Source organism: Columba livia, chromosome 2, assembly GCF_036013475.1.
Source record: "Columba livia isolate bColLiv1 breed racing homer chromosome 2, bColLiv1.pat.W.v2, whole genome shotgun sequence".
In the NCBI taxonomy this organism is placed as follows: Eukaryota; Metazoa; Chordata; class Aves; order Columbiformes; family Columbidae; genus Columba; species Columba livia.
In genome coordinates this window covers 13,107,129-13,128,446 of record NC_088603.1, presented here as the reverse complement: position 1 = coordinate 13,128,446, position 21,318 = coordinate 13,107,129, and positions in this window count along the sequence as shown.

Sequence of the window (21,318 nt, the reverse complement as noted above, 5' to 3'; positions counted from 1 at the left end):
GGTTGCAATTTTTTTACATCTGGGAATGTAGGATAAATGTAGGACAACTTCTTTACAGATAATATGAAGGTTAAAATAAAAGTTTGAAATTATTTAAATGACCTTTGATTGATTTAATTTGCATTTCTTTGGGATTTTTTTATTCACAATGTTTTTTAATGTTTAAATCTTTCATCCTAGTCCGGGACCTTAAGTGGTTTCAGAATCCTCCAACTTTCCTATGTGTTTCTTCTTTTAGATGTTGTTTCTGTGGCATGTGAAAATATCTCCCCTTTTATTAGTGTATGTTATCTATTTCATGAGAGTTTAAAGGTTGGTCAGCTGATTTCTGTCCCATGAAAACTCTTTTTTTCATTGAAACTTCATTTTGGAGAATGAGTCTCACTACACTTAGACATATAAGCTGAATGAAGTCAAAAGCTCCTTGATAAGGCACTTAGAGAAGAGAAAATAAGCGGGAAGTAGGACAGGGAGAAAATGAAATTCAGTAAGAATACAAAGTCATGCACTTAGGGACTAATAAGAATTGCTACTGTAAGCTGGTAGTTTATCTTTCAGAAATAATATAGGGAGTGGATCATGGTATAGAGATACAGGCGTAATAAAGTCATTGTTCAAGGCACCCATGACACCTCACCTGGCTGCTGGGTACAACCCTCAATGCTGGTACTCAGGATGGATGAGTTTTAACCTGAACAGTTTGAGGTAGTACTATGAGGATGATCAGAATAGAGATGACACTGAAATAGCTTTCTTAAAGAGCAAAATGAAAAATATTCTAAGGTTAGAACTGGATATTGGTTTATCAAAGAAGTGAGCACTATATAGCAAAAAGAGCATAAGAACAAATGTGCCTGGAATATCTCTGAATAAATTTAAGCTTTAAACTTTTCTCACCATCAGGGAACTAAAGGTCTGGCGTTGTGTCCTACTCCGACATTTTAAAGTGGAGCTCATCATACAGAGTGTAATCCTTTTGCATGTTCAGCAAGAAAATCAACTTTGATCCAGGATTTACTATGCTGAAACTACTGTAATTGTTCTTATGCAAAAGAACAATTACAACCATAAAGTCTAAACTTCTGAGAATCACAAATAATTTCTTAACATACCTTGACATTTCCTTGATGCTAGAGAGATGTGACAGATTCTTTCAAGACTTCCTCAAGAAGCTAGTAGTACTTTGTCTTTAAGGAAAAGTAAGTTTCCACTGTAATGTCCTGTCTAGTCCTTTCAAAGTAATAAAAAATTTTGTCTCCTTCCAGGCTCAACCCCATTGCCCTACATCAAAGCAGGGCTTTTCTTCAGTCAGTGATAGGTTTGTAGGGGACTGATCTGCCACCCACCTGCTTAAACCTGTGTCTTGGTCCTTAATACAGGCTTTGCTTTGGTCTTTTATTTTATTGCAGTGACAGTACATATATATTCTCTACTTGCAGTGGCAACATATATAGATATGTGTGTATCCATATTCTCTTCTTGCAGTCACAGTGCATCTTCATAAATGCCTTCATCTTCCCAGTGCTGAACAGCTACCAGTGAAAAGCAGCATCAGTTTCCATTTTTTTTGACCAGCAAGAGATAAGAAATAAAGGGACCCTGGTTCCGTCTGGCTGCAGCGTCTAACGAAGTCTAAGCAGAGGATAGTCTCCTCTCATGGCTGACTGTGCTCAGCACCATGCAGTGAGGTTTTCTGTGCCTTTTACCCCAGAAACTGAAAGGAGCCACCAGTCAGCCCTCTCCAGCCTTCTTACTGTGTTTTGCTTGTCTATTAAGACTTTTGGGGGAAATAGAAAATGAGGATGGGGAGGTGGATGACTCATTTTTGCTGACAAGAATACTACACATAAAATGGTGAAATGCACACTGATGTTCCCAGCTTGTACATACCATTTTTTGTAGATTTCAAAACATTTAATGATACTTTTTTCATAAAAGACCTATCATTGCAGATTTGATGAGATGAATTTTAAAGAAAGTTTGTTTCTGAATCTCATCATTCAGGGAAAATAAAAGAAAATAAAAGAGGATGTTAGAGTACTCTAAACAACAAAGTACTAGTTGGCACACGTGTATGTTCTAGTTGATCTTTTAAAAATATAACAAATTTGAAAGCCAAACTCATGAATTTTAACTGAAACACTTCACGCAACTTGCTTTCTGTTGTGCTAAGCACACATCTGTTCCACTGACTCCACTAGTCCTTGAAGTAACATGAAGGAAACAAATGAGGATAGAAATGTATAAGCATGTTTTAAAATGCAGCCTGTGTAAGGGAAGAGTGTCTTTTCCCTTTACCATTAGTGACACAAACAATGCATGGTCGAAGAATGTCTGGAGGCTGTCTCCAGTAATCAGCTGTTTGGTAGCAGCTGATAAGATAACTCTCACTGAGAAACAAATTAATACCATGTCATGCACATATACTTGGCAATAAATATTACAGGATTAGATTGCAAGCAGTAACTACTGATTTTGCTTCCTTCCTTTATTTTATGACAGTAGTATCCAGGAGTGAGTAACGTACACCTCCATAGCATTGTGGCAGGATAATAAAAAGTTGTTTTGTTTCAGTTGGCCACGTGGAGTGTCATTAGATACTACTGGAAAGTTAACGTTTCCTACTGACACTCTAGTGTTCTGAATTCTTAATGTAATGAACTTCTGGAAGGTCAGATTGTGCTGAATTTAACAGTTCTACATTTATCCAGCTGTAACTGGCTTAGAGAAGAACAATTGCTACCTCCTTGCTAACAAATACGTTAAAAAGCGGTAAATTCTGGGTAAAATTGTTACTCCTACTTTGATACTTTATAATGGGAAATGCCTTGAAATGTGTATAAAGCAATCTTGTTAACTTGTTAGTTATGTATTGAATGTTGCATGGTAAGATTGTCAAGCAAGTCTTTTGCCTATTCTATTATCCCACTCAACAATAAAAGAGACAGATATTCCAGGTTATGAGTCTTACAATAGATAATTTTATATGCTTTTTAATGAACTTTGTTTGCACATATAGGTTCATCTACAAGTTCTTAATTCCCTGACATTGTGATTTCTTCCTTATTTTATCCATCACTAATTTTATCTCTTTGGCCACCTAAGTCAATTCAATAATTCAAATAAAAGTTAACTCAAAGTTCACTTACTGCTGGTGACAAAAAAGGCAAATCCAACTTCTGAAAACTTCATTGTATCCAAGACAAAAGAGAAAACAAAAAAACCTTGTTAAATGGTCTCAGTGGGCAAGTAAGTATATACTAGATTTATTAAGATGATCTATTTTACATCATAAGATCACTGCACAGAAAATAAACATTACAAAGGAGGGAACCCAGGTGTGTATTCTCATAATTTGTGTACTGACTGCTGGGCTAAAAGTCAGGATTTCCCTTAGGCCTTTTACCACACCTTTTAGCACAACTGTCAATTACATGGAAGCACTTAGTGCTGCTGCCCATGCCCTTTTTCATCCGTTACTTTCATGAAATCACCATATCATAGAATAATTCAGACCAGAAGACATCTCAGGTGGTCTCCAGTCCAGTCCACTATTCAAAGCAGGTTGTTCAGGGCTTTATCCAGCCTGGTCTTGAAAACCATCGGGAATGGAGACAGCACAGCCCTGCTGGGCAGCCTCTCCCACAGGCTGTCTGGGAATGGGGTTTGTTTTAGTTTTTCCTTCTATATAGCTTGATTTCCACCTAGTTTCTCTTGTAAAACCAACCATAAAAGAGTTGGGAAATAAAAGCTTCCAAACTACAGTTTCTTAGATGAATGGCTGTGCACAAAGCTCCTCAAGTTTAAGGTTGAAATGCTCTGAAAATATTTTTGTGTGGTTTGACAAATTCAAATACATGGACCTGAATCAAACAACCCAATACAAAGTTTTTCTATGGTTTATGGAAATGTGATCTGTGGCTGAATTGAAGTGTAATATTTTCTTTAGGTTTTGACAGCTTTGACAAAAATGTGTACATTTCTCTAACAGAATAAACTACTTTTGAGCCAACTCCGTTGGACTGGGAATTTGGTAAAAATATCAGAAAGACTCTTTGTGATCAAACAGTTTCTCTCTTAAGACCCAGTCTTCAAACTAGGTTTGAAAATTTAGATAGTTGGAAAATATTAATATAGTGAGTCAGTAAGTTGGACTACTAGAGTTTCATTTTATTAAAAAAATTAGACAATGACTACTGTCTTCAATATGGTTTGTTTATTTGGTATGTTACAACCTGAGTCTGAAATATTTCTAACTTTTTAACCCCTTTTCTGTGATATTCGTTTGCCTTTTAAGCTGCAGTAATACAGGAAAAACACACCACCTTCAAACTAAACCAAGAAAATAATTCTTCACCCTGAAATGAGCTTAATTTTAAGAAATATAATAATTTATTGATTGTTCCGTTTTGGGGGAGATATAATCAATGGATGTCATTTTGTGAAAGGGTACAAGACTTTTTTTTTGTATACAATGTATTTAGTTGCAATCCATTGAAAACCATCTCAGGAAGCCAGTATTTCAAGTATTGTGCAGCATATAATCATTATTTTAAAAAGGATTCATCATACTGCTTGGATGAAAAATTCACACTGAACAGACAGTATTTAATGAGTAAATCAATAATGTTCATTTCAGGAAAAAATTAGGTATGGAATACAGCTAGGGAAGATAATAAAACAAGATCAAATACTAAATCTCAGAACTGATGACCCATTAGGGATAATGCAATTCACTGCAGTATCAAGCTGAAGTGTATTAGGAAACTTACATCATAAAATTTGCTGTGTAAATGCAAATTCAATCTAATTTGTCATATGATTAAAACTCAGAGAGAAAGAGCTTCTACTATAGCATAAAATAATGGTATTTCAGCAGAGCTACACTGGCTAAGAAGAATAAGTATAAAAGGTTGGTGCTCATTATTAATAAACTGCTACATAAATGTTTCTTATTGGTAAGGGAGAAATATGCATGTCTACTTGTGAACACAGTTCTGCTGTTTGAAGATACGGTTGCTATGATTTAGCTCAGAAATACGCTTTGTTGCAAACACCAGGTTTTCAGATAAGTGCTTGTTTTTTTCTCATCAGTGTTGCAGTAAATAGCCCTGAGGGAGCTACACTTTGGGAAAGTGGGAGAAGGAGATTCCATTACACATGGGATTCCTCACAGACATTGTAACCTGTAAAAAGCATGCCACCTGCCTGAGCAACAACAAAAAAGTACAGTAAGAGCAGTGAAATTCGCTGGGTCTTGTAATTAAATCCCATTAAAATCATGTGGTAACAGGAACAATTTCATATGAGCAGAAAGCTTTTCTTCCATTCATAAAGAAGACTTGCCCTTGTAGAAGAGCCGTCCAAAGCACAGCTTAACTGTGCAAGGTATGATACAGAGAACTTTCATGTTCACGCTTCATGTGCCTTGTAAGTGATTTCTTAAATAGCTTCAAGTGAGATCTCATTTTAGTTCATGTGGGTGTACACATAACTGCTGGTGCATATGCTTCCTTTGTACTATCACTCAAGGGTCAGCTGAGAGATACAATTATGAAAATCTCTGGGTAGAGAAAAGGAACAATCTATACATGAGTAGGAAAAAGTTTTAATTGTTTCTGAGTGCTTGGAAATTTGTACAATAGTAACCTCCAAAAGTACAGGAGTATATTGACATCTCGTGGACAACATGACAAACACTACCAGAGTAACTCTTAAAAACAAAACATTATATAAATCATACTCTGTGTGTGGTAGCTCTAATGTGCTGCTGCTGAAGCACAAGAGTTCAGTTGGTGTATACCTGTAACTGTCTTATCCGAGAATTTTGGATATTTATGAGGGCCTCATTTTGGACCATCTGCACTTTACCTACTGCTGCACTAATATGTAGGAGTCACAGCTAAGATCATTAACTCATTCAGGACTTTCCTAAGGTCTTTGCTATTGCTAAGATGTTGTTCATTAAGGTAAGATACATGCTTGGATCACATCCTTCTGCATACTTGAGTATTCAAGTACCTGGTTCTTCATGTGTTCAGTTTGGGTAACCCCAACTCTTTGAAGGTGTCACAGGGCATGAGACTCGATCTAAAACAAGTCAGACAACAGCTGTTGTCAAAGGCTGCCTTAGATTCTGGTTGCATTTTCAGAGATGCAGGCTGACATACACTAAAAACGGCAAGGAGGAGAGGAATAATATCGCATTATGAAATTATGTGTCAGAAATGGTTGTCTTCTGTTTTATACAAACTCCTTGGGTTGGAACTAGGGAAGAAATGAAATTCAACATGGTCCCAACTTCCCAGCTTATGGCTGGAAGTCAAATGCTGGCTGGGGATGCAATTTTTCAAGGACTCAAGTCCTTGTTGGCAGCATGACTTTCTTTTAGGAAGGGCAGAATTGTAAGCTATTCATAGAAGTGTGAAGACATGTGGTGGGGCTGGTATGCCATCCAAAGGATGGGTGCCTTAAACTATTACCTCATTTTCCATTAAAACAGTAACCTTTGAATGTTATACAAGAATAATTGTCTTGTTGTCTGTTATGAAATACAAAGCCTGTGGCAGGATCTAAAGAGAGGTGATGAAATTTCCAGTGTAACTGAATTCGTTGGTGGGAAGCAAAATATAGAGGATAAAAACATTTACCCTTCTGTATGTATTATAACTATATGCAACATTTATAAACAAATATAATAACAAATATTTTTCTCTTACTCCTCAGAGATGCACTTTATGTATGTTCTCCCATCATCAGTTGTTGCTCCAAGCTAATCTGGTTATTGCAATTTTGTGTAAAGTGTTACATTTTCTATTTTAGCAAGCCTCAAATGGTCTTTCTGATATCATTTACACTTAAATATTTGTTTATTTGAAGAAACTTGGCAAAAACGGTGCTCTTTTTTTAGCAGGATGTGATACGATGCCAATAACTTTAATATGGAAAAAGCTAATAAAAATATGCATTTTGAGTGACAATGCGAAGTTCACACAATAAATACCAAGTTTTCTTTATATATAAGACTACAGGCTTGTCCTGGTAATTTTTCTAGGTATTAATTATCGTAATAATTGCTCACCTGCAGAAGTCATTAGGTGACAGACAACCTATAGTTATGTTGTACCATCATGACAGGGGAGCCTGAAAGTATTAATTACAGCATATTATACAAGCAATGGCATCTTTGTCTATTGTAGAAAACTGTAATCACGTTTATAGTTGGCTCTTTTCCTTTTTACTTGTAATTTTATTACTTGCATTTGTTCCCTGCAAAATACGAAGAAAAATCCCATTTTTACTAAAATAGCCTTTTTAAGATTTTAACCTGTAAGCTCCCTTTACTCTGGCTACTCTTAGGAAATAATGTTTTTATATCTATTTTTCAGTTTTCCCTCTTTGATTTTGATTTATTGGAGTGACAAGTAGGAATTTAATTCATATTTTCCAAGCTTAGTCTTGTTCTTAGCAAATTACCAGCTAATTCTTTCCCCTTCCTCAGAATCATGACCTTCTTGTTTAGCATCATTTTCTTTTGCAAGTAAGATCTAAATGATCACTTTGTCTGTCTTCCCACATTAAAACATTGACTCTGTTCCAGTACAATAGATGGCAAATTTCAAACAAGTTTAACAGAAGGATTTGGAAGTTCAAGAAAATTTTTTCTTTGACAGATTTCAAGGACCTAATTTAGTCTGTTTCTCTTATTTGAAACATGAGCAAGCTCATCTTCAGTCACTGGATTCATTCATGCTTTTTTTTTTAACCCCTCACATCACCAGATATTTCCCAGAAGATACACTTTTTCATTAGTCTTTCCTGAAAAGGGCATAGCCATCCTTTCATATGGTTGGGAGGGTTGAAGAGGTCCTGGGAAAGCACTATCTGAAGGGAGCTAAGGCACAAATATAGTTAAAAATCAATACAGAATGGGCATGATAGGAATATGGAAAATATATGAACCTGCTTCTTAGAGGATTTTATGGCATTTGTCCAGAAGAGTACACAGTTAGAAACATAATCCTTATTGCTCATAAATTGTTTTCATCTATTCTGAAAATTCTAAGTTCACAATGTTCATGCTGGTTTTATGATATTTTAAAAGATCTGACTGTTGATAGCAGACTGACAATTTGAAACTAAATGCTGAACTCTCGAACTTTTTTTACCTTCTGCAAATATCAATGACACTCTTTGTAACATGAAAAATGTAATGACAGGAGATTTTCACCATCTCTTAGTGAATCCTTTGGAGAAGTCTGGAAACACTTTTCTCCAACACAAGCTGAGATGTCTCTCAGGAGCTTCTGCTGATGAAAGCAAGTCCTTATTCATCACACATAGTAAGAAGAGTCCTTATTCATTACAAATGGTAGGAGCTAGCAGGTCAAACTGCATAGGAACATTTTCACTTTCTTCTCCTTGTTCTTCTTGGTGTCAGTTCCCTTCACTGATAAAAAATAGTATGAGTCCAATGAGGTGGTGGTTGTTGTTTTTTTAACTTCCTTTATTTTTTAATCTTTTTTATTTTATTTATTTATTTTTTTTTAAAGCATGACATTTCCTTCAAAGCAAGTGGCACATGGGAACACTACCTGTCATTCATGGCTATGAGTAATTTCCCTGTTTTATGTGCATTAATATAAATGCATACTTAAAATCCAGTTTTTCTGTGATTTACAAAAAAGTGAAGTACTCCATTAAAGTAAAGAAATTACTAAGTGCTTTTCAATGTTATGTCTATGTTCTTAAAGTGTTTCCACAGGTCATTACAGCTTATATTTTGTTTTTAAATTAATGTCTTTCAGAGGCCTACTACACTTGGTCAACTCAGAACTTATGGAAGAGAATAACGGAGTTTTCATTCAAGGACAAGAGTCTTTATAGTCATTTAAGAGTAGGAAGTGGTGACTTGAAATAAGAACATTTACAGTTTGGGATACTAGTCTGGTTGCCATTTAGGTCTATTCAGTCACAAAAGAACTTTAAAAAATACCCAGCTTTATATTTATGCATGATGCTAATAGAAGGAATTCCTACTTATGCAATGAATGCCAAGAGCTGTGCTTTCTTTGCCCTTTTAAATGCCTATTTTTGTCAGTGCTCATGAGTCTATGTGTAAAAGTAAGAGGTCAAGCTCTGCTGAGAAGTTTTGGAAGTGGTGAGTACCTCCAGCTTTGGCTTGAGACATTGCAAAGCAACCTGATTTCCAGAAAGTGTTGATTCTGATACTCTTTCTCCTTGAGCTACCTGAGATTCATTTATCCAAAGCAGGTTGCTTTAGCAGGTGGGTTGGACCTGATGATCTCCAGAGGTCCCTTCCAACCCCAAACATTCTGTGATTCTGTGATAATTACTAGTTATTACGGAAATCTTATCCATTACGTTTAGTAATAGAGATTAAATTGTTGTATAAGCTGAAAAACTTACTTTTCAACAAGACTTTGTCATTTGCTTGGTTCATAGCACAATGAACATACAAGCAGAAGGAGAATGATGTTGTGAGAAGATCAAACAATTTTCATTTTAATGTTTGAAATAGAAACAAAATTGCATTGTGACTTGTTAATTGTTTCAAACAAAGAAAATAATTTTAAAAATACAAAAATAGTAAAGTGCTTTCTGAGCTTGGAAAAGCTATTAAAATTGAACTGCTTGTGCGGAAGGTTTTCATCTCTATCAAGTGATATTTTCACAAAAATAATATCATCATTAACATTTCTGGAAGTTTCTATTTTCAGCACAAAATGCATACTTTTTGTTCATAAAGATGAAATAAATGGCAAAATGACTATTTTGAAATACTTGCTTTACATTCCCTTTGTGCTGGTCTTAACCTGGAAATTAGAATATTAGTTTAGGAAGGTCAACATTTTTGTTAATTCTCTGCCTTGCATTTATCTCAACAGTAGGCATAAAATCATCACCATTTTAGCTTTTCAGTGGTAGGAAAATATGATAAGGCTCATAATCTGCATTTCTATTTGCACAGATAAAAATCTTAATGATATAATCAGCATTGAGCTGTCTGTTAGGAGCAGATTTCATATACCTGTTCCCACCCTTTTAGTGAGACTCAAACCAATAAACTACTGAGATTAGTGATAAAGAAGAGTTAGAAATTATTATTTGAATAGAAGCGTGTTCCTCAAAGTCACATATCCACAGAGACCACAATCTTAGAAGACTGAATTAGGATTTAGCAGCTACACATACATCCCTCTGCTTTTTATGTCTTCACCTGGCGTGATATGAGTTGTTATATAATGGCTGCTCAGTGCTTCAAATAAAGAAGTATTGACCTTTTCTACTGCAAATATGCCAAAATCATAAAAAAACCCCCACATAAATGCAGTTGGAACTGATTATTACTTTTCCTGACATGCTCAGTTGATTGAACATAAAATTGTCCACCACATTTCTATGAGATCATTGCTCCATGTCAAGAAAGATAGAAATAGTTGGAACAGAACAATATGCTGTTTATTCTGTCCTTTGTCTCTTCTGGATAAAATGAGCCTTTTATTTTCCGTTGTTCTTAAACCAGAATAAATATGAAGAACATTTCCTCTTTCTATCCCAGCCAGATTTTTGAGCTTCAATCACAGGAGTTGTCCCCGAAATCTTCAATACAGATTAATTTTCTGATAAAACTGTATATTTTAACTAACGTTCTGAATCAATTTGTTATTCTTTGTGTAATAACTTTGAAAAATAATGAACTCATTTATTATTGTTCATATTCTATCAGAGTCCCATTGTAATTGGGCATTAAATAATGTGCTGTTAAAATAATGTTTTTAACAGATTCACATGCCCAGTGTGGGTGAGTGTGTCTTAATGGATAGCGTCTTATCAGTGCTAAAAGAAGTTAGATAATCTGATTTTTCTATGTTCTGATTGCTTCCAGAAATTAATTTTAAACTGTGTCATAAGTAAATGGAATATTTATAGCTTCTTGCTGGGAGTATGTCTCCCCAGGGTGAATATGTGTGAGAATGTGGGAGGAGAAGATGAGAAGATTAATATAAAGACTTTTCCAATAATCTAAAAATGAATGAGTTCATGCACTCTTTTCATGTTCTTCCATTCTATATCTTTGGCAAGATTATCCAAAGCTACAAATGCAAGCATGTGGTTTAAAACAGGTTGATAAAAGGGAAATGGCAGATGGGGGATCTTTGCTACAAAGGCAGGTTGTGGCACTGTGATGGTGTAAAGAGAAGCTGCAGATGAAGGTGAAGGAGAAGCTTGGGTCACTGCTTGGGTTCTTTTTTAAGTAGAGGAGGATTTGAAATGAAAGCATGGAAAAGAAACTTATTCATAAAATCTATCATAATTTCTAAGTTCTGTCCTTCCCTTGCAACTCTCTTATGCCTCTGCTTCTCTAACTGTAAAATGAGGCAAATGTCTAACTTCATTCTTTATTTACCCATGTCAGTAAATTTCTGCTGACAGTTGATTGTGATGATCTCAAATACAAGGAGATATAAGGTATAATTCTGCATGTCACTATTTAACGATAACACAATATACAATTTTAGGAACGGTCTCTTTTCCTTTGTGTCTTACACACTGTAAATTTAATGTCTTACTCCTTTTTTGGCAGGTTACAAGTGAAACATCCTTCATAAATCATAACTGTTTTCTAAATAACATTACCAGTCTTTAACATGCTCTTTGAAGGGACAAATTATTTTTCTACTAATTTTTTCTTCCCATAACTCCACACAGCATACCCTTGTTATTAGAGTAGATACAAAAGTTTGCTTAATTATTATATCACAAGTTGGTGGGGATGAATTAGCATCACATACTTCTAAGTACTCTTGGACTAGAAGGAGAAAATATTGATCAGTATATGCTAGTATTGTGAAGAATGGAACAAACTGGTACTGGGGAAGGAGAGTTCATCACATGATGCCACTGCCATGAGGTAGATATACAGAAGTATCTATCTATCTATCTATCTATCTATCTATCTATCTATCTATCTATCTGTCTGTCTGTCTATCTATCTATCTATCTATCTATCTATCTATCTATCTATCTATCTCTCACAGGAATTTTTGCTTTAATCAGGAACGGCATTCTTCTAGGAATTAGCACTTATCATGGTCTCTATATTACTGACCTGATTATCAGAAAGCTGTGTCTAGTTCTTACATACACATGCAAAAAATAGCAATGAGAAACTGGGAAATCAAACCATTAAAAGACACCCTATTCCTACCCTATCAAAGAGACAATTTATCTTATAAAAATTAATAGATTGTTTTATTGGTTTGCTGATAGTACAGTGGAAGACTTCAGCTGTAAATGCCTGTTTGTTATAGCAGAGGTTCAGTGGATGGAAATAGAAATAGAAACCTGGAGCTAGAGCACTCATTTTAGTGCTGAGGGTAGTTAGGCAGTCAGTAGGATAACTTGGGTAATCTCTCACTAATACATCAAGTTGATAGAAATTATATTTCTCTTACTCTGGTGATCACTCATTGATGAAATAGTGAAGGGCAAACTGTGTTAGAGGGATTTTATAAGGAGATTTTTTAATATGATGGAGTGTCCTTTAATAACCAAGTGACTATACTTTAATTCCCTTTTCATGTCATCTACAGTGACATCCAACAGAAATATGAAAGTCTCTGTTATTGTACTTAAAAAAAAAATGTGGTTTAAAGCAAAAGGTTCTTTGTCTACAATTGAAGCACCAGAGTACAAATTTATAATGGTTGCACAATAATTTTTGAACAGCTGTAAGTGGGAAAAGGACTTTATTTTTGAGTTCTTTTGAGTTCTTATAAGTTAGTTCTTATACCCTTTTGAGGCAACTTTCAAAAAATTATTATCTAAGTAACAAATCCCAAATTCAAATTCAACAAGAATTAAGAAATGTACACCTTGGAAGTTAATTCTGCATGCAGTATAAATTAAAAACAGCAGATCCAGCTTGCCAGACTGCCATTAAAAGGCAATTTTCTTTAACCGAGAGGTGACTGAGAATGTAGACTCAGTATTACGGAACTTGAGTACATCTGTGTTAATCCACAGTAACATAAAACATGCTTATGTACATTCTATTAGCCCAATCAACAAATTCCTTAAGAAAACACTTAATTTTAAGCATGGCTATAACTCTTATTGATTTTATTGTGACTTAGGCATATAATTAAAACTAAGAATGGGCTTAATTAACTTGCATATGCTCGTATCTTTTTATCCTTGTCTTGTCTCTAATTTTGTCTGATTGTTTTAATTTAGGATATTGATAGTTTTATCTAATCTAGCAAAACTATTCATCATGATATATGAAAAATCTTAAGGATTTAGGATCTCTATTTCATTTTAAATTACTAGAAAGCAGAAAATTTCTAGAATGATTCTTGAGATTTTATTTAAAAACACCACAGAAATAAGAAAATTAGTTGATTTTTATTTAAGAGTATGTTGTTTGCTAGAGGTTTTCACAAGATCAATTTAATTTTCAAACCAGACAAATACAGATTTATGTAAAAAAATTGAAAACTTGGCTACATCATTACAAATTTCATATCTGATGATGACTGCAAATTTTCTCACATGAGCTTTCAGTGGCAAAGAATTCCATCACTTTCATGTATCAGTAGTTTATCCTCTTCTTACAACTGGCTCTAGAGAGCATCCAGTCCAGGTGACAGAGCAGCAGTGCTGGCTGAATGCCACTTTTCACCAACCCGTGTAATGAAGGGCATCATCTACTCTTTGGTGACAAAGGCAACCTGCATAACCTGCCACTCTTTCCGCTGTGAATTGATCTTTAATCAAGCTGTCTAGCTGTGCAAGATTGTAGTTTAATCATTGCCTTCCAGCCACAAACAGAATCTACATTCATCTATTTAATTAAAAATAAAATTATTCACTACTGCTTGTCTTGGCTTAATTTTTTCTGTATTTTATTAAAAGTATTGGTGCATTAAGGGCCTTTTTCCACTTTTATCCTTGCTGAGGAAGATCTTATTCTCATTTTAGTCCTCAACTATATAGGTTTATATAGACAAGTTAAAATTTTGGTAAAATGTCTTTAATTCGATTGACAAGAGTAGGTTTATTTCAAAGGAAACTGCCTCCCATGTCCTGTAGTATGGTAGTTTTTGTCCTTCAAGGAATACCTTTCCAAAGAGGTCAGATGAATTCCTAGAGCTTGGTGAAAATATTTATGAAACAACCTTAAAAAACTCAGTAAGAGGTTGAGAAATCTTGTACTAATGCATCCTGCCTGCTGGGAAGGGGACAAAAGTTATACAGTGTGTTAATTTGTTATGTAGAATAGAAATGACACAGTGAAAATTGAAAGTCTTTTTTCATCAAGTGAAATACGGGTTTTGTTCAAAGATACAGTACAGCTACCTGCTGAGTACAGGGACGTATCTTACCGCGTGAAATTTTGGTGCAATATGTTGATTTCTGAGTATCTTGCCACAAACTACTAATTAATATAAAATGAAAGGTTCTCTCAATCTGTAATAGACTAAAAAAAGCCCACTGAAATTACTAGTGAATAGCATTTCAAAGATGATAATTTATTTTTGCCCTGAACAAGACACTTATAACATTTTCAAGGACATCACGTCTTCAGGGTTTAAAATATCAACTAATTATCAAATCAATGATCATTTGGGGGAAAGTAATGAAGTATGGAAAATAACCACTTCAAATTATATAAGTCATTACTGTAAAGTATTTAAAACTGGTAAGTCATTAGCAAAGAGATTTAATATGTGGGGATTAAATGCCTTAAAAGTATGATAAAAAAAGCAAATTGCATTTTAATTGTCATAATTTCCTTTAAAATAAGCAACTTGCCCTTTAAGCTCTTTACACTTATCTATCACTTGTTTATTTTTCTAAGGAAATATTAATTCATTTTTTCAAATTATTTTCAGCTTTTTTAAAAAGTTCACACCACTTTCTGTTTACATCAAATACTGGGAGGTATTTTAAATAGCAGCCAGTAGAATGACTCAAAGTTCAAGACTGGAAATACTTAAGGATATGCTTAACTTTAATCTCATGACCAGCCAGTCCTCTGGAGTTCAATATATGCATAAATATTTCCAGGACTGGGAACCTACTTATTGTATTTTAGTACCTATATTTGTTTAATAAACCATTGATTTACTGTATCAATAGTTTCAAGCCTTGCTACACATTTCAAAGCAACTTTCCTCCTGTGTCTTTTTGCAAATAATTTATTCCACATTTGCTTATGAATGCACAGATATGGAAGTAGGGAGTGAGGTGGAGAAGGAAGAGGCAAAACAATGGAAGTAGGGAGTGAGGTGGAGAAGGAAGAGGCAAAACAATCTCTATGGCTTCCTTTCACATGTTTCTTTCTTCTTTTCCTTTTGCCTTTGAGGAATTTATCACCAATCCAGTCTCTAGGTAATGTGATCAGTGCTAACACCTCAGGGATTTGCCTGAAGACCAGTATATCTGTTGTACTTTTGGGAGTGTAGAAATTGGGCTAAGCACTTGCTAAAAAACAGTAGAGACTCCTTCACACTATTTATATGCTGCTTTATCAGTAGGAAAAAAAAGATTCTATATATTCTCCAGTATCCCAGTTTATCCACTTCCTATCCTGTATGTACACTGCTGTGGAGAAACCTTTCCCTTTTTCATGAATTACAGGAAATAAAATTATTGCCACAGGACACATGCAACTCATGGACACAGGCAACATTCAGGGTCTTATGTATAGTAACGAAGGATCCAAAATCTCATGACTACTTTGCTAGACAAGTTATTAATATTGTTTTTTCTCAAACCCCAACTGACTTCTATTGTGGGGAAGTATTTTAGAGTTCTGCTTACTGCAGAACAGCGTTTAGATTCCTCAAAGAAAAATGCAACTTAAAAGAGTTCAGTGGCAGGTTCACTCTATTATTTACTCCATGGGGAAAATATGCTAAGCCGAACCCTCTTTACCTTCTCTCCAGGAGCCTGATACCCACTCGTGGAGCAAACTTTCAGGATTCTTCTCTCCCTGACAACCATCCACTCTGGAGTCTATATTCCAGAACTCCAGAGGCAAATTTCAGGGGGTGGCAGATACCCGTCCATGAAGAAAACTTTCAGGCATTTACCTCCCTGATAATCGTTCACTCCGAAGTCTGTATTTTTAGAATTATGGAGGCAAGCTTTCGGGTGAGGCCCGATAACTGCAGAGCAAATTTTCAGGAAACAAAATTTTCAGAAATAAAAAATAGACAAAAAGGAGTAGAATAGCAGGACGGCTGGCTCAAGCTGGGTACCTGTGCAGAGGTCCAACCTGAGCATGGAAAACCATAGACTTTTATATCTTTACAGACCATTCATACCGTGATTCAGTGCAAAAGAAAATTTTCAGTTTGGGGTCTTCTTACTTCCCATTGGATCTTTGTCACTGATCTCATATGTACCTTTGTTTCATTTAGCTGTAGACATTTTTTATAGTCCATAGCCTTGCAGGTGCTGTTTTGTCTGAATCCTTTTCTCAGTGAAATGCAAAATAAGCCCAGTTTTGCAGATGTCTGTAACATCTTTTCATTAGCCTTTTTTTTTTTTCCTCCTTTTTTTTTTGTTTGGTTTGGGTTGTTTTCTCAGTCGATTCTGTTCTTCCCAGTTGAATGGGGACTAGACTTCATCTTGCAAGGGTTCAGTGTGGTTTGTAGCTTCTTTTCGTAAATACGAGCAGAACTTGAGAATGAATCAAGCAGCATAAAATTTTCCCTTTCCACACTGTCAAAAACTTTAATTACAAGAGAAAATCTGTAGCTTTCCTCTGCGAATTACATTGTTGCATGTTCAGTGATTCTGTAATTAAAAAAAAAATCAATTTTCATTGTATTTTATTATGTAGTAAGAAATTAATTAAAAACTGTAGCTCTAAAATATCACAACAAAAACATCTACTATTAAGAAAAAAACAAAACAAACAACAACAATGAAAAACAGTTCCTGGCTTTGCCTTGTGTGTAGTTTGTTTATATTTTACTTGTGTTGAGTATTTTACTACCAGTAAGAAAAGATTTTGGATAAACCACTTAACCAAGCCTACTGAAGCTCCTTTAATCTGATCTTTTCTGGTTCCCAAATAAAATGTTATCTCCCCAGTCAACCCCAAATTACTTCTAACTTTCATTCCCCTGGTTAAAGTCTTTCAGTAGTAGCCAAGTAGCTGCACTGTGTGTGGATGGAAAAATTCCGTCAAAGTAATTTCTATTCCGTTCTAGTCTAGTCTAATTTCTATTGTAGTAAAGGAAATACAGCAGCTGATGATTTCATCCAGTGTGGTCTTTGGCTTTGTGTCTGAAGTGAATAGTCTCCTGAAATGCAAATTTTTGGGGACCAGGAAGGTTGTCTTACCTGCTCAGCCCTCTAGCTGTACTTCTAAAACTTGTAAGATTATGAAACAGCCTAACAGAGCTTTAATCCTCTCAGCCAGTTGTACAAGTGTCCTCATTTTGTCAAAGCTGTCAGGTGCAGACTTCCATTTCTAAGAAAAGAAATTTTAACCTTCTACAGTATGATGGGGTGTATGACCAAAATGTAGGCAAATCTTCATTTGCTTTCATTGTCTAACCATGAGGAGAGATTTGAAAATGACCCTCCCACGCCAATGTTGAATGCCTTCAGCACTTCTCAAGACGCTACCTCAGAACCAGTGGGACTGGATGCACCATGGTGCACCTTGGTATTCTTTCATGTTCACCCTGGTCTTTTGAAAACAACTTGCCAATGAGTTACCTTGTAGACAACTCCTATGGAGCAGTGTTTTCCTCCTGTAGTTTTTCTCCCACCCTAATATGAATTAGTGATGCATCTCTGAATTGCTTGCATGCTGCTCCAAAGGTAAGCCATGCCACCAACTGTTAAACTGAGGTGCCCTCGCAGACACCACAGCTAAATCAGTTATGCCACAGAGTTTAAAAAAATATATATTTGAAAAGGCAAAACTGAGCTATGCTGTAAACTACTGGAGCTATATTTACCTTCTGCTTGCTTTTATTAGAACTAAATCCAAAATTATGTGTTAAACTTGAAAAAAAAATCATGCCTGGCCTTACAAGCCAGCTCTAAAGTGGCTGGTTAAGGCAGCGGTGATCGAGCAGTTGGTTTCAAGATTATCCTCTGAGTTGAAAACAAGTCATGGTCCTCTAGAGATCCCCAGGGATTTCAGAGTAGGTGCTGCAGGCATGAATGCCACTTTCATTATTGTTTTCATGGCTAATCAATGAAGGACATCCTTTGACTTAAATGTAGTTCTGAATACACATGACACAACCCTCAAGGAAACAACAGTATAATGCTCTAGGATGTTCCTATTCTCTGCACCAAAAGGCTGATCTACTGAGTCAAAGAAAACCATCTGTTATTACCCAGCAAATTTCCTCCTAAAGAAGCATGTGCTTCAGCAGATTGCTTTACTTCACTACTCTGGAAAGATTAAAACAAGCACAACTGTTTAGACGAGAAACACTGATTCTCTTGAAGAGTGTTTTGGAGTTATAGAAATTATAAACTCTAATAAAAGGTTTTGGTGGATAGTTTTTCATCTGTGTGGGGCTGGATTTTGTTGTTGTTCTGCATTCATAAGAATAATAAAAAACCAACTCAGAAAAAAAAAAAAGTAGAACCATTACATTATGTCAGTCAGACTGCAATAATTCAGAAGTAAGTCTCTGGAAGTGACTTTATTTGCACAGGTATGAGTCCAAGATCATAATCACACAGTGTTACTACTATTGATGAATAAAAGTTAGCTTTTAAAAATTACTATCGCTGGAGCTAAAGATGATTGAAAAATCAAGTTACATGCTATTGATGTTCTCTTCCATCATTTAGCAAAATGACAGCTGTGATTAGAAAATCCGGGATTAGACTTTGTTTTCTAATGTGCAGCAATATTCTGCACCTCGTTATACCATTCTATAAAATGGATCACTAATATTAAAAGTTGAGACCAGGTTAATATATATAGTAAATATAATTGGACAACCATAAATTAAATGCACTGTGTAGATGTCAAGTACTACTATTAATAATACTACAAAGTATATTTGATTAACTTGGTAATTAAGGCAGATTTTTTTCCTTTGGCAGCACCTTTTGACATCTGATCTGTGGAAAGAAAAGTTCTGATTTCTTCTTCAACATGTTTTCCTGACAAAACTGCATGCAGCTTTCTGTTCTCAAACTCATTATTTTTGGTGATGGTTTGTGAGAATTTGTCAAGGACCAAAGAGCACCTGCTGATTTCTAGATTCTGGCCCTGAGAAAATCTCATTTTGAATTATAAACTGAATAAATCTGATACGAAAGTTAGTGCTAGAGAATTATTATGTACCTCTACCATATCTAATTTACCTTATTCCATGTCAGATTTGCTTGGTTTTAATACAGAATTATCTAGTATAAATTAAAATTTAACTGTATCTGGAACTGAACCACTGTGTACCTCAGGGAACAGATAGGTCACAACAATAAATCTGAGTTGGAAAGTTGTGATAGACAATAAAGTTTGGATTTTATCTAAAGCCTTGCCAGCCTTAGCTGAGTGATCAAATAACCTCATAGACTCACATATGCTCAGTATCCAATATCTTCCCTTCTCTTTGCTCTGAATCCCCCAAACTAACCAGATAATTGACACTGTATGAGCAGACAGGTGTAACAACATGAGTTCTACTTACGATGGACACAGAAGTGTTGCACTATGTATTGCTAGACATACGCTGACATATCAAAGGCATAATCTCTCCAAAGGGGGATACTGTCTTTTAAAGTACAGCAATTCTCATAATGGGTTCTGAAAAATAGATAATAAATAAGCATTGTGGTGACCATGAAAAGCATCACATGATGTTATTTCATGTACTGTGTATTAAAGAAAGATCCCTTCATCAACAAAGTTCAATTCAGTTTTTATTGAAAAGGTATAGCTAAAAGAAGAATGAAACCATTTCTAAGATTCAAATCCTACATGCTTTACATACTCGTCGGAGAATTGAACGAGACTGGCATAAACTGAAGAGTACATAGAAAACTCCATCCACAAAAAAAAAAAATAAAAATAATAAAAAAAAAAAATTATATCCCCTTTGTCTTGCAACGAAGAAGACTGTTATGTCTGTTATGGATCTGTTATGTGGTACTGGGAAAACAAACAAACACACACCAAAACCAAACCAACCAAACAAAAAAATCCAAGAACCCAAAACAAGTCCGGAGAAATGTTTTTCTCTTAATTGAGAGTTTGGATACCCTTTCTGAATGGTCGCTGTAGTTTTTAACAAGCCAAATAAGAAGTAATCCCAGCTGAGCATCACTTTTAGCTGGAAGCAAAACAAAACAAGCCAAACCTGTATAAAAAGGGAAAATGCTGAGAGCATTCTACGAAGAATCTTATTCAAGCAGGAAGAGCTTCCCCTGCATCCTCAGATCTGAACTGCTTTCCTCCAAGCTGGGCACACTGACAAGTAACTAAAGGAATTTCAGTTGTCAATAGCCTGTTGCAATTGCACCACATTAATGAGGATCTGGTGTCATTCCCCTAGTCCTGCTGTGAGTTCAGTGTCTCAAGAACAGTACAAGATGGTATTTATTTTGCAGTCGGCATCATATTATCCAGTGTAATATCAGCATTACAGGTTAAGAAGCTTCTTAGTAAAATTTCTGATTTGTTCTCCAAGTTTGTTTTTATGATATTAAATTGCAGAAACATGAATTTCGATAGTGTTCATCAACATTTAGCACAACAAGCTGAAGTGGAATGGTATACTTATTGTTATTTTTGTGTATCTATCTCATATTTATTTAAATGACCATCAATGTTCCTGCAGCAATATTACCTCTGGGAATGTTTCCATGGTGAGGGCAGGGAAAGCATCTTATGAGAAACACTTTTTTTTTTTTTTTAATGTGATATAGAAATAAAGATAAATGGTAAAAAAAAAAAAAGAGGGTCTAGGGGTACTGAATTATCAGAATTATAGAATTATAGTAACTTAAAAGGTTTTGATGGGCAATTAAACTACAAAAAAGGATATTTCATGTGACAAAATGTTAGGCTCAAAATCCTCTTTATGGTCAAAGAGGAAGTATACCTATATCTAAACTCCAGAGTTTATTTATTATAACCAATATCTTAAGACCCTGATCACTACTAGTCTGGATCTAATTATTACAGAAAAATAAAGAAGAATAATGTAGTTAACATCATAATACACACTTTTTATGTTCTACTCCTTTTCCTGGTGTTATGATCAGCCATCCCTCATTCTCATGATCCCCAAGGCC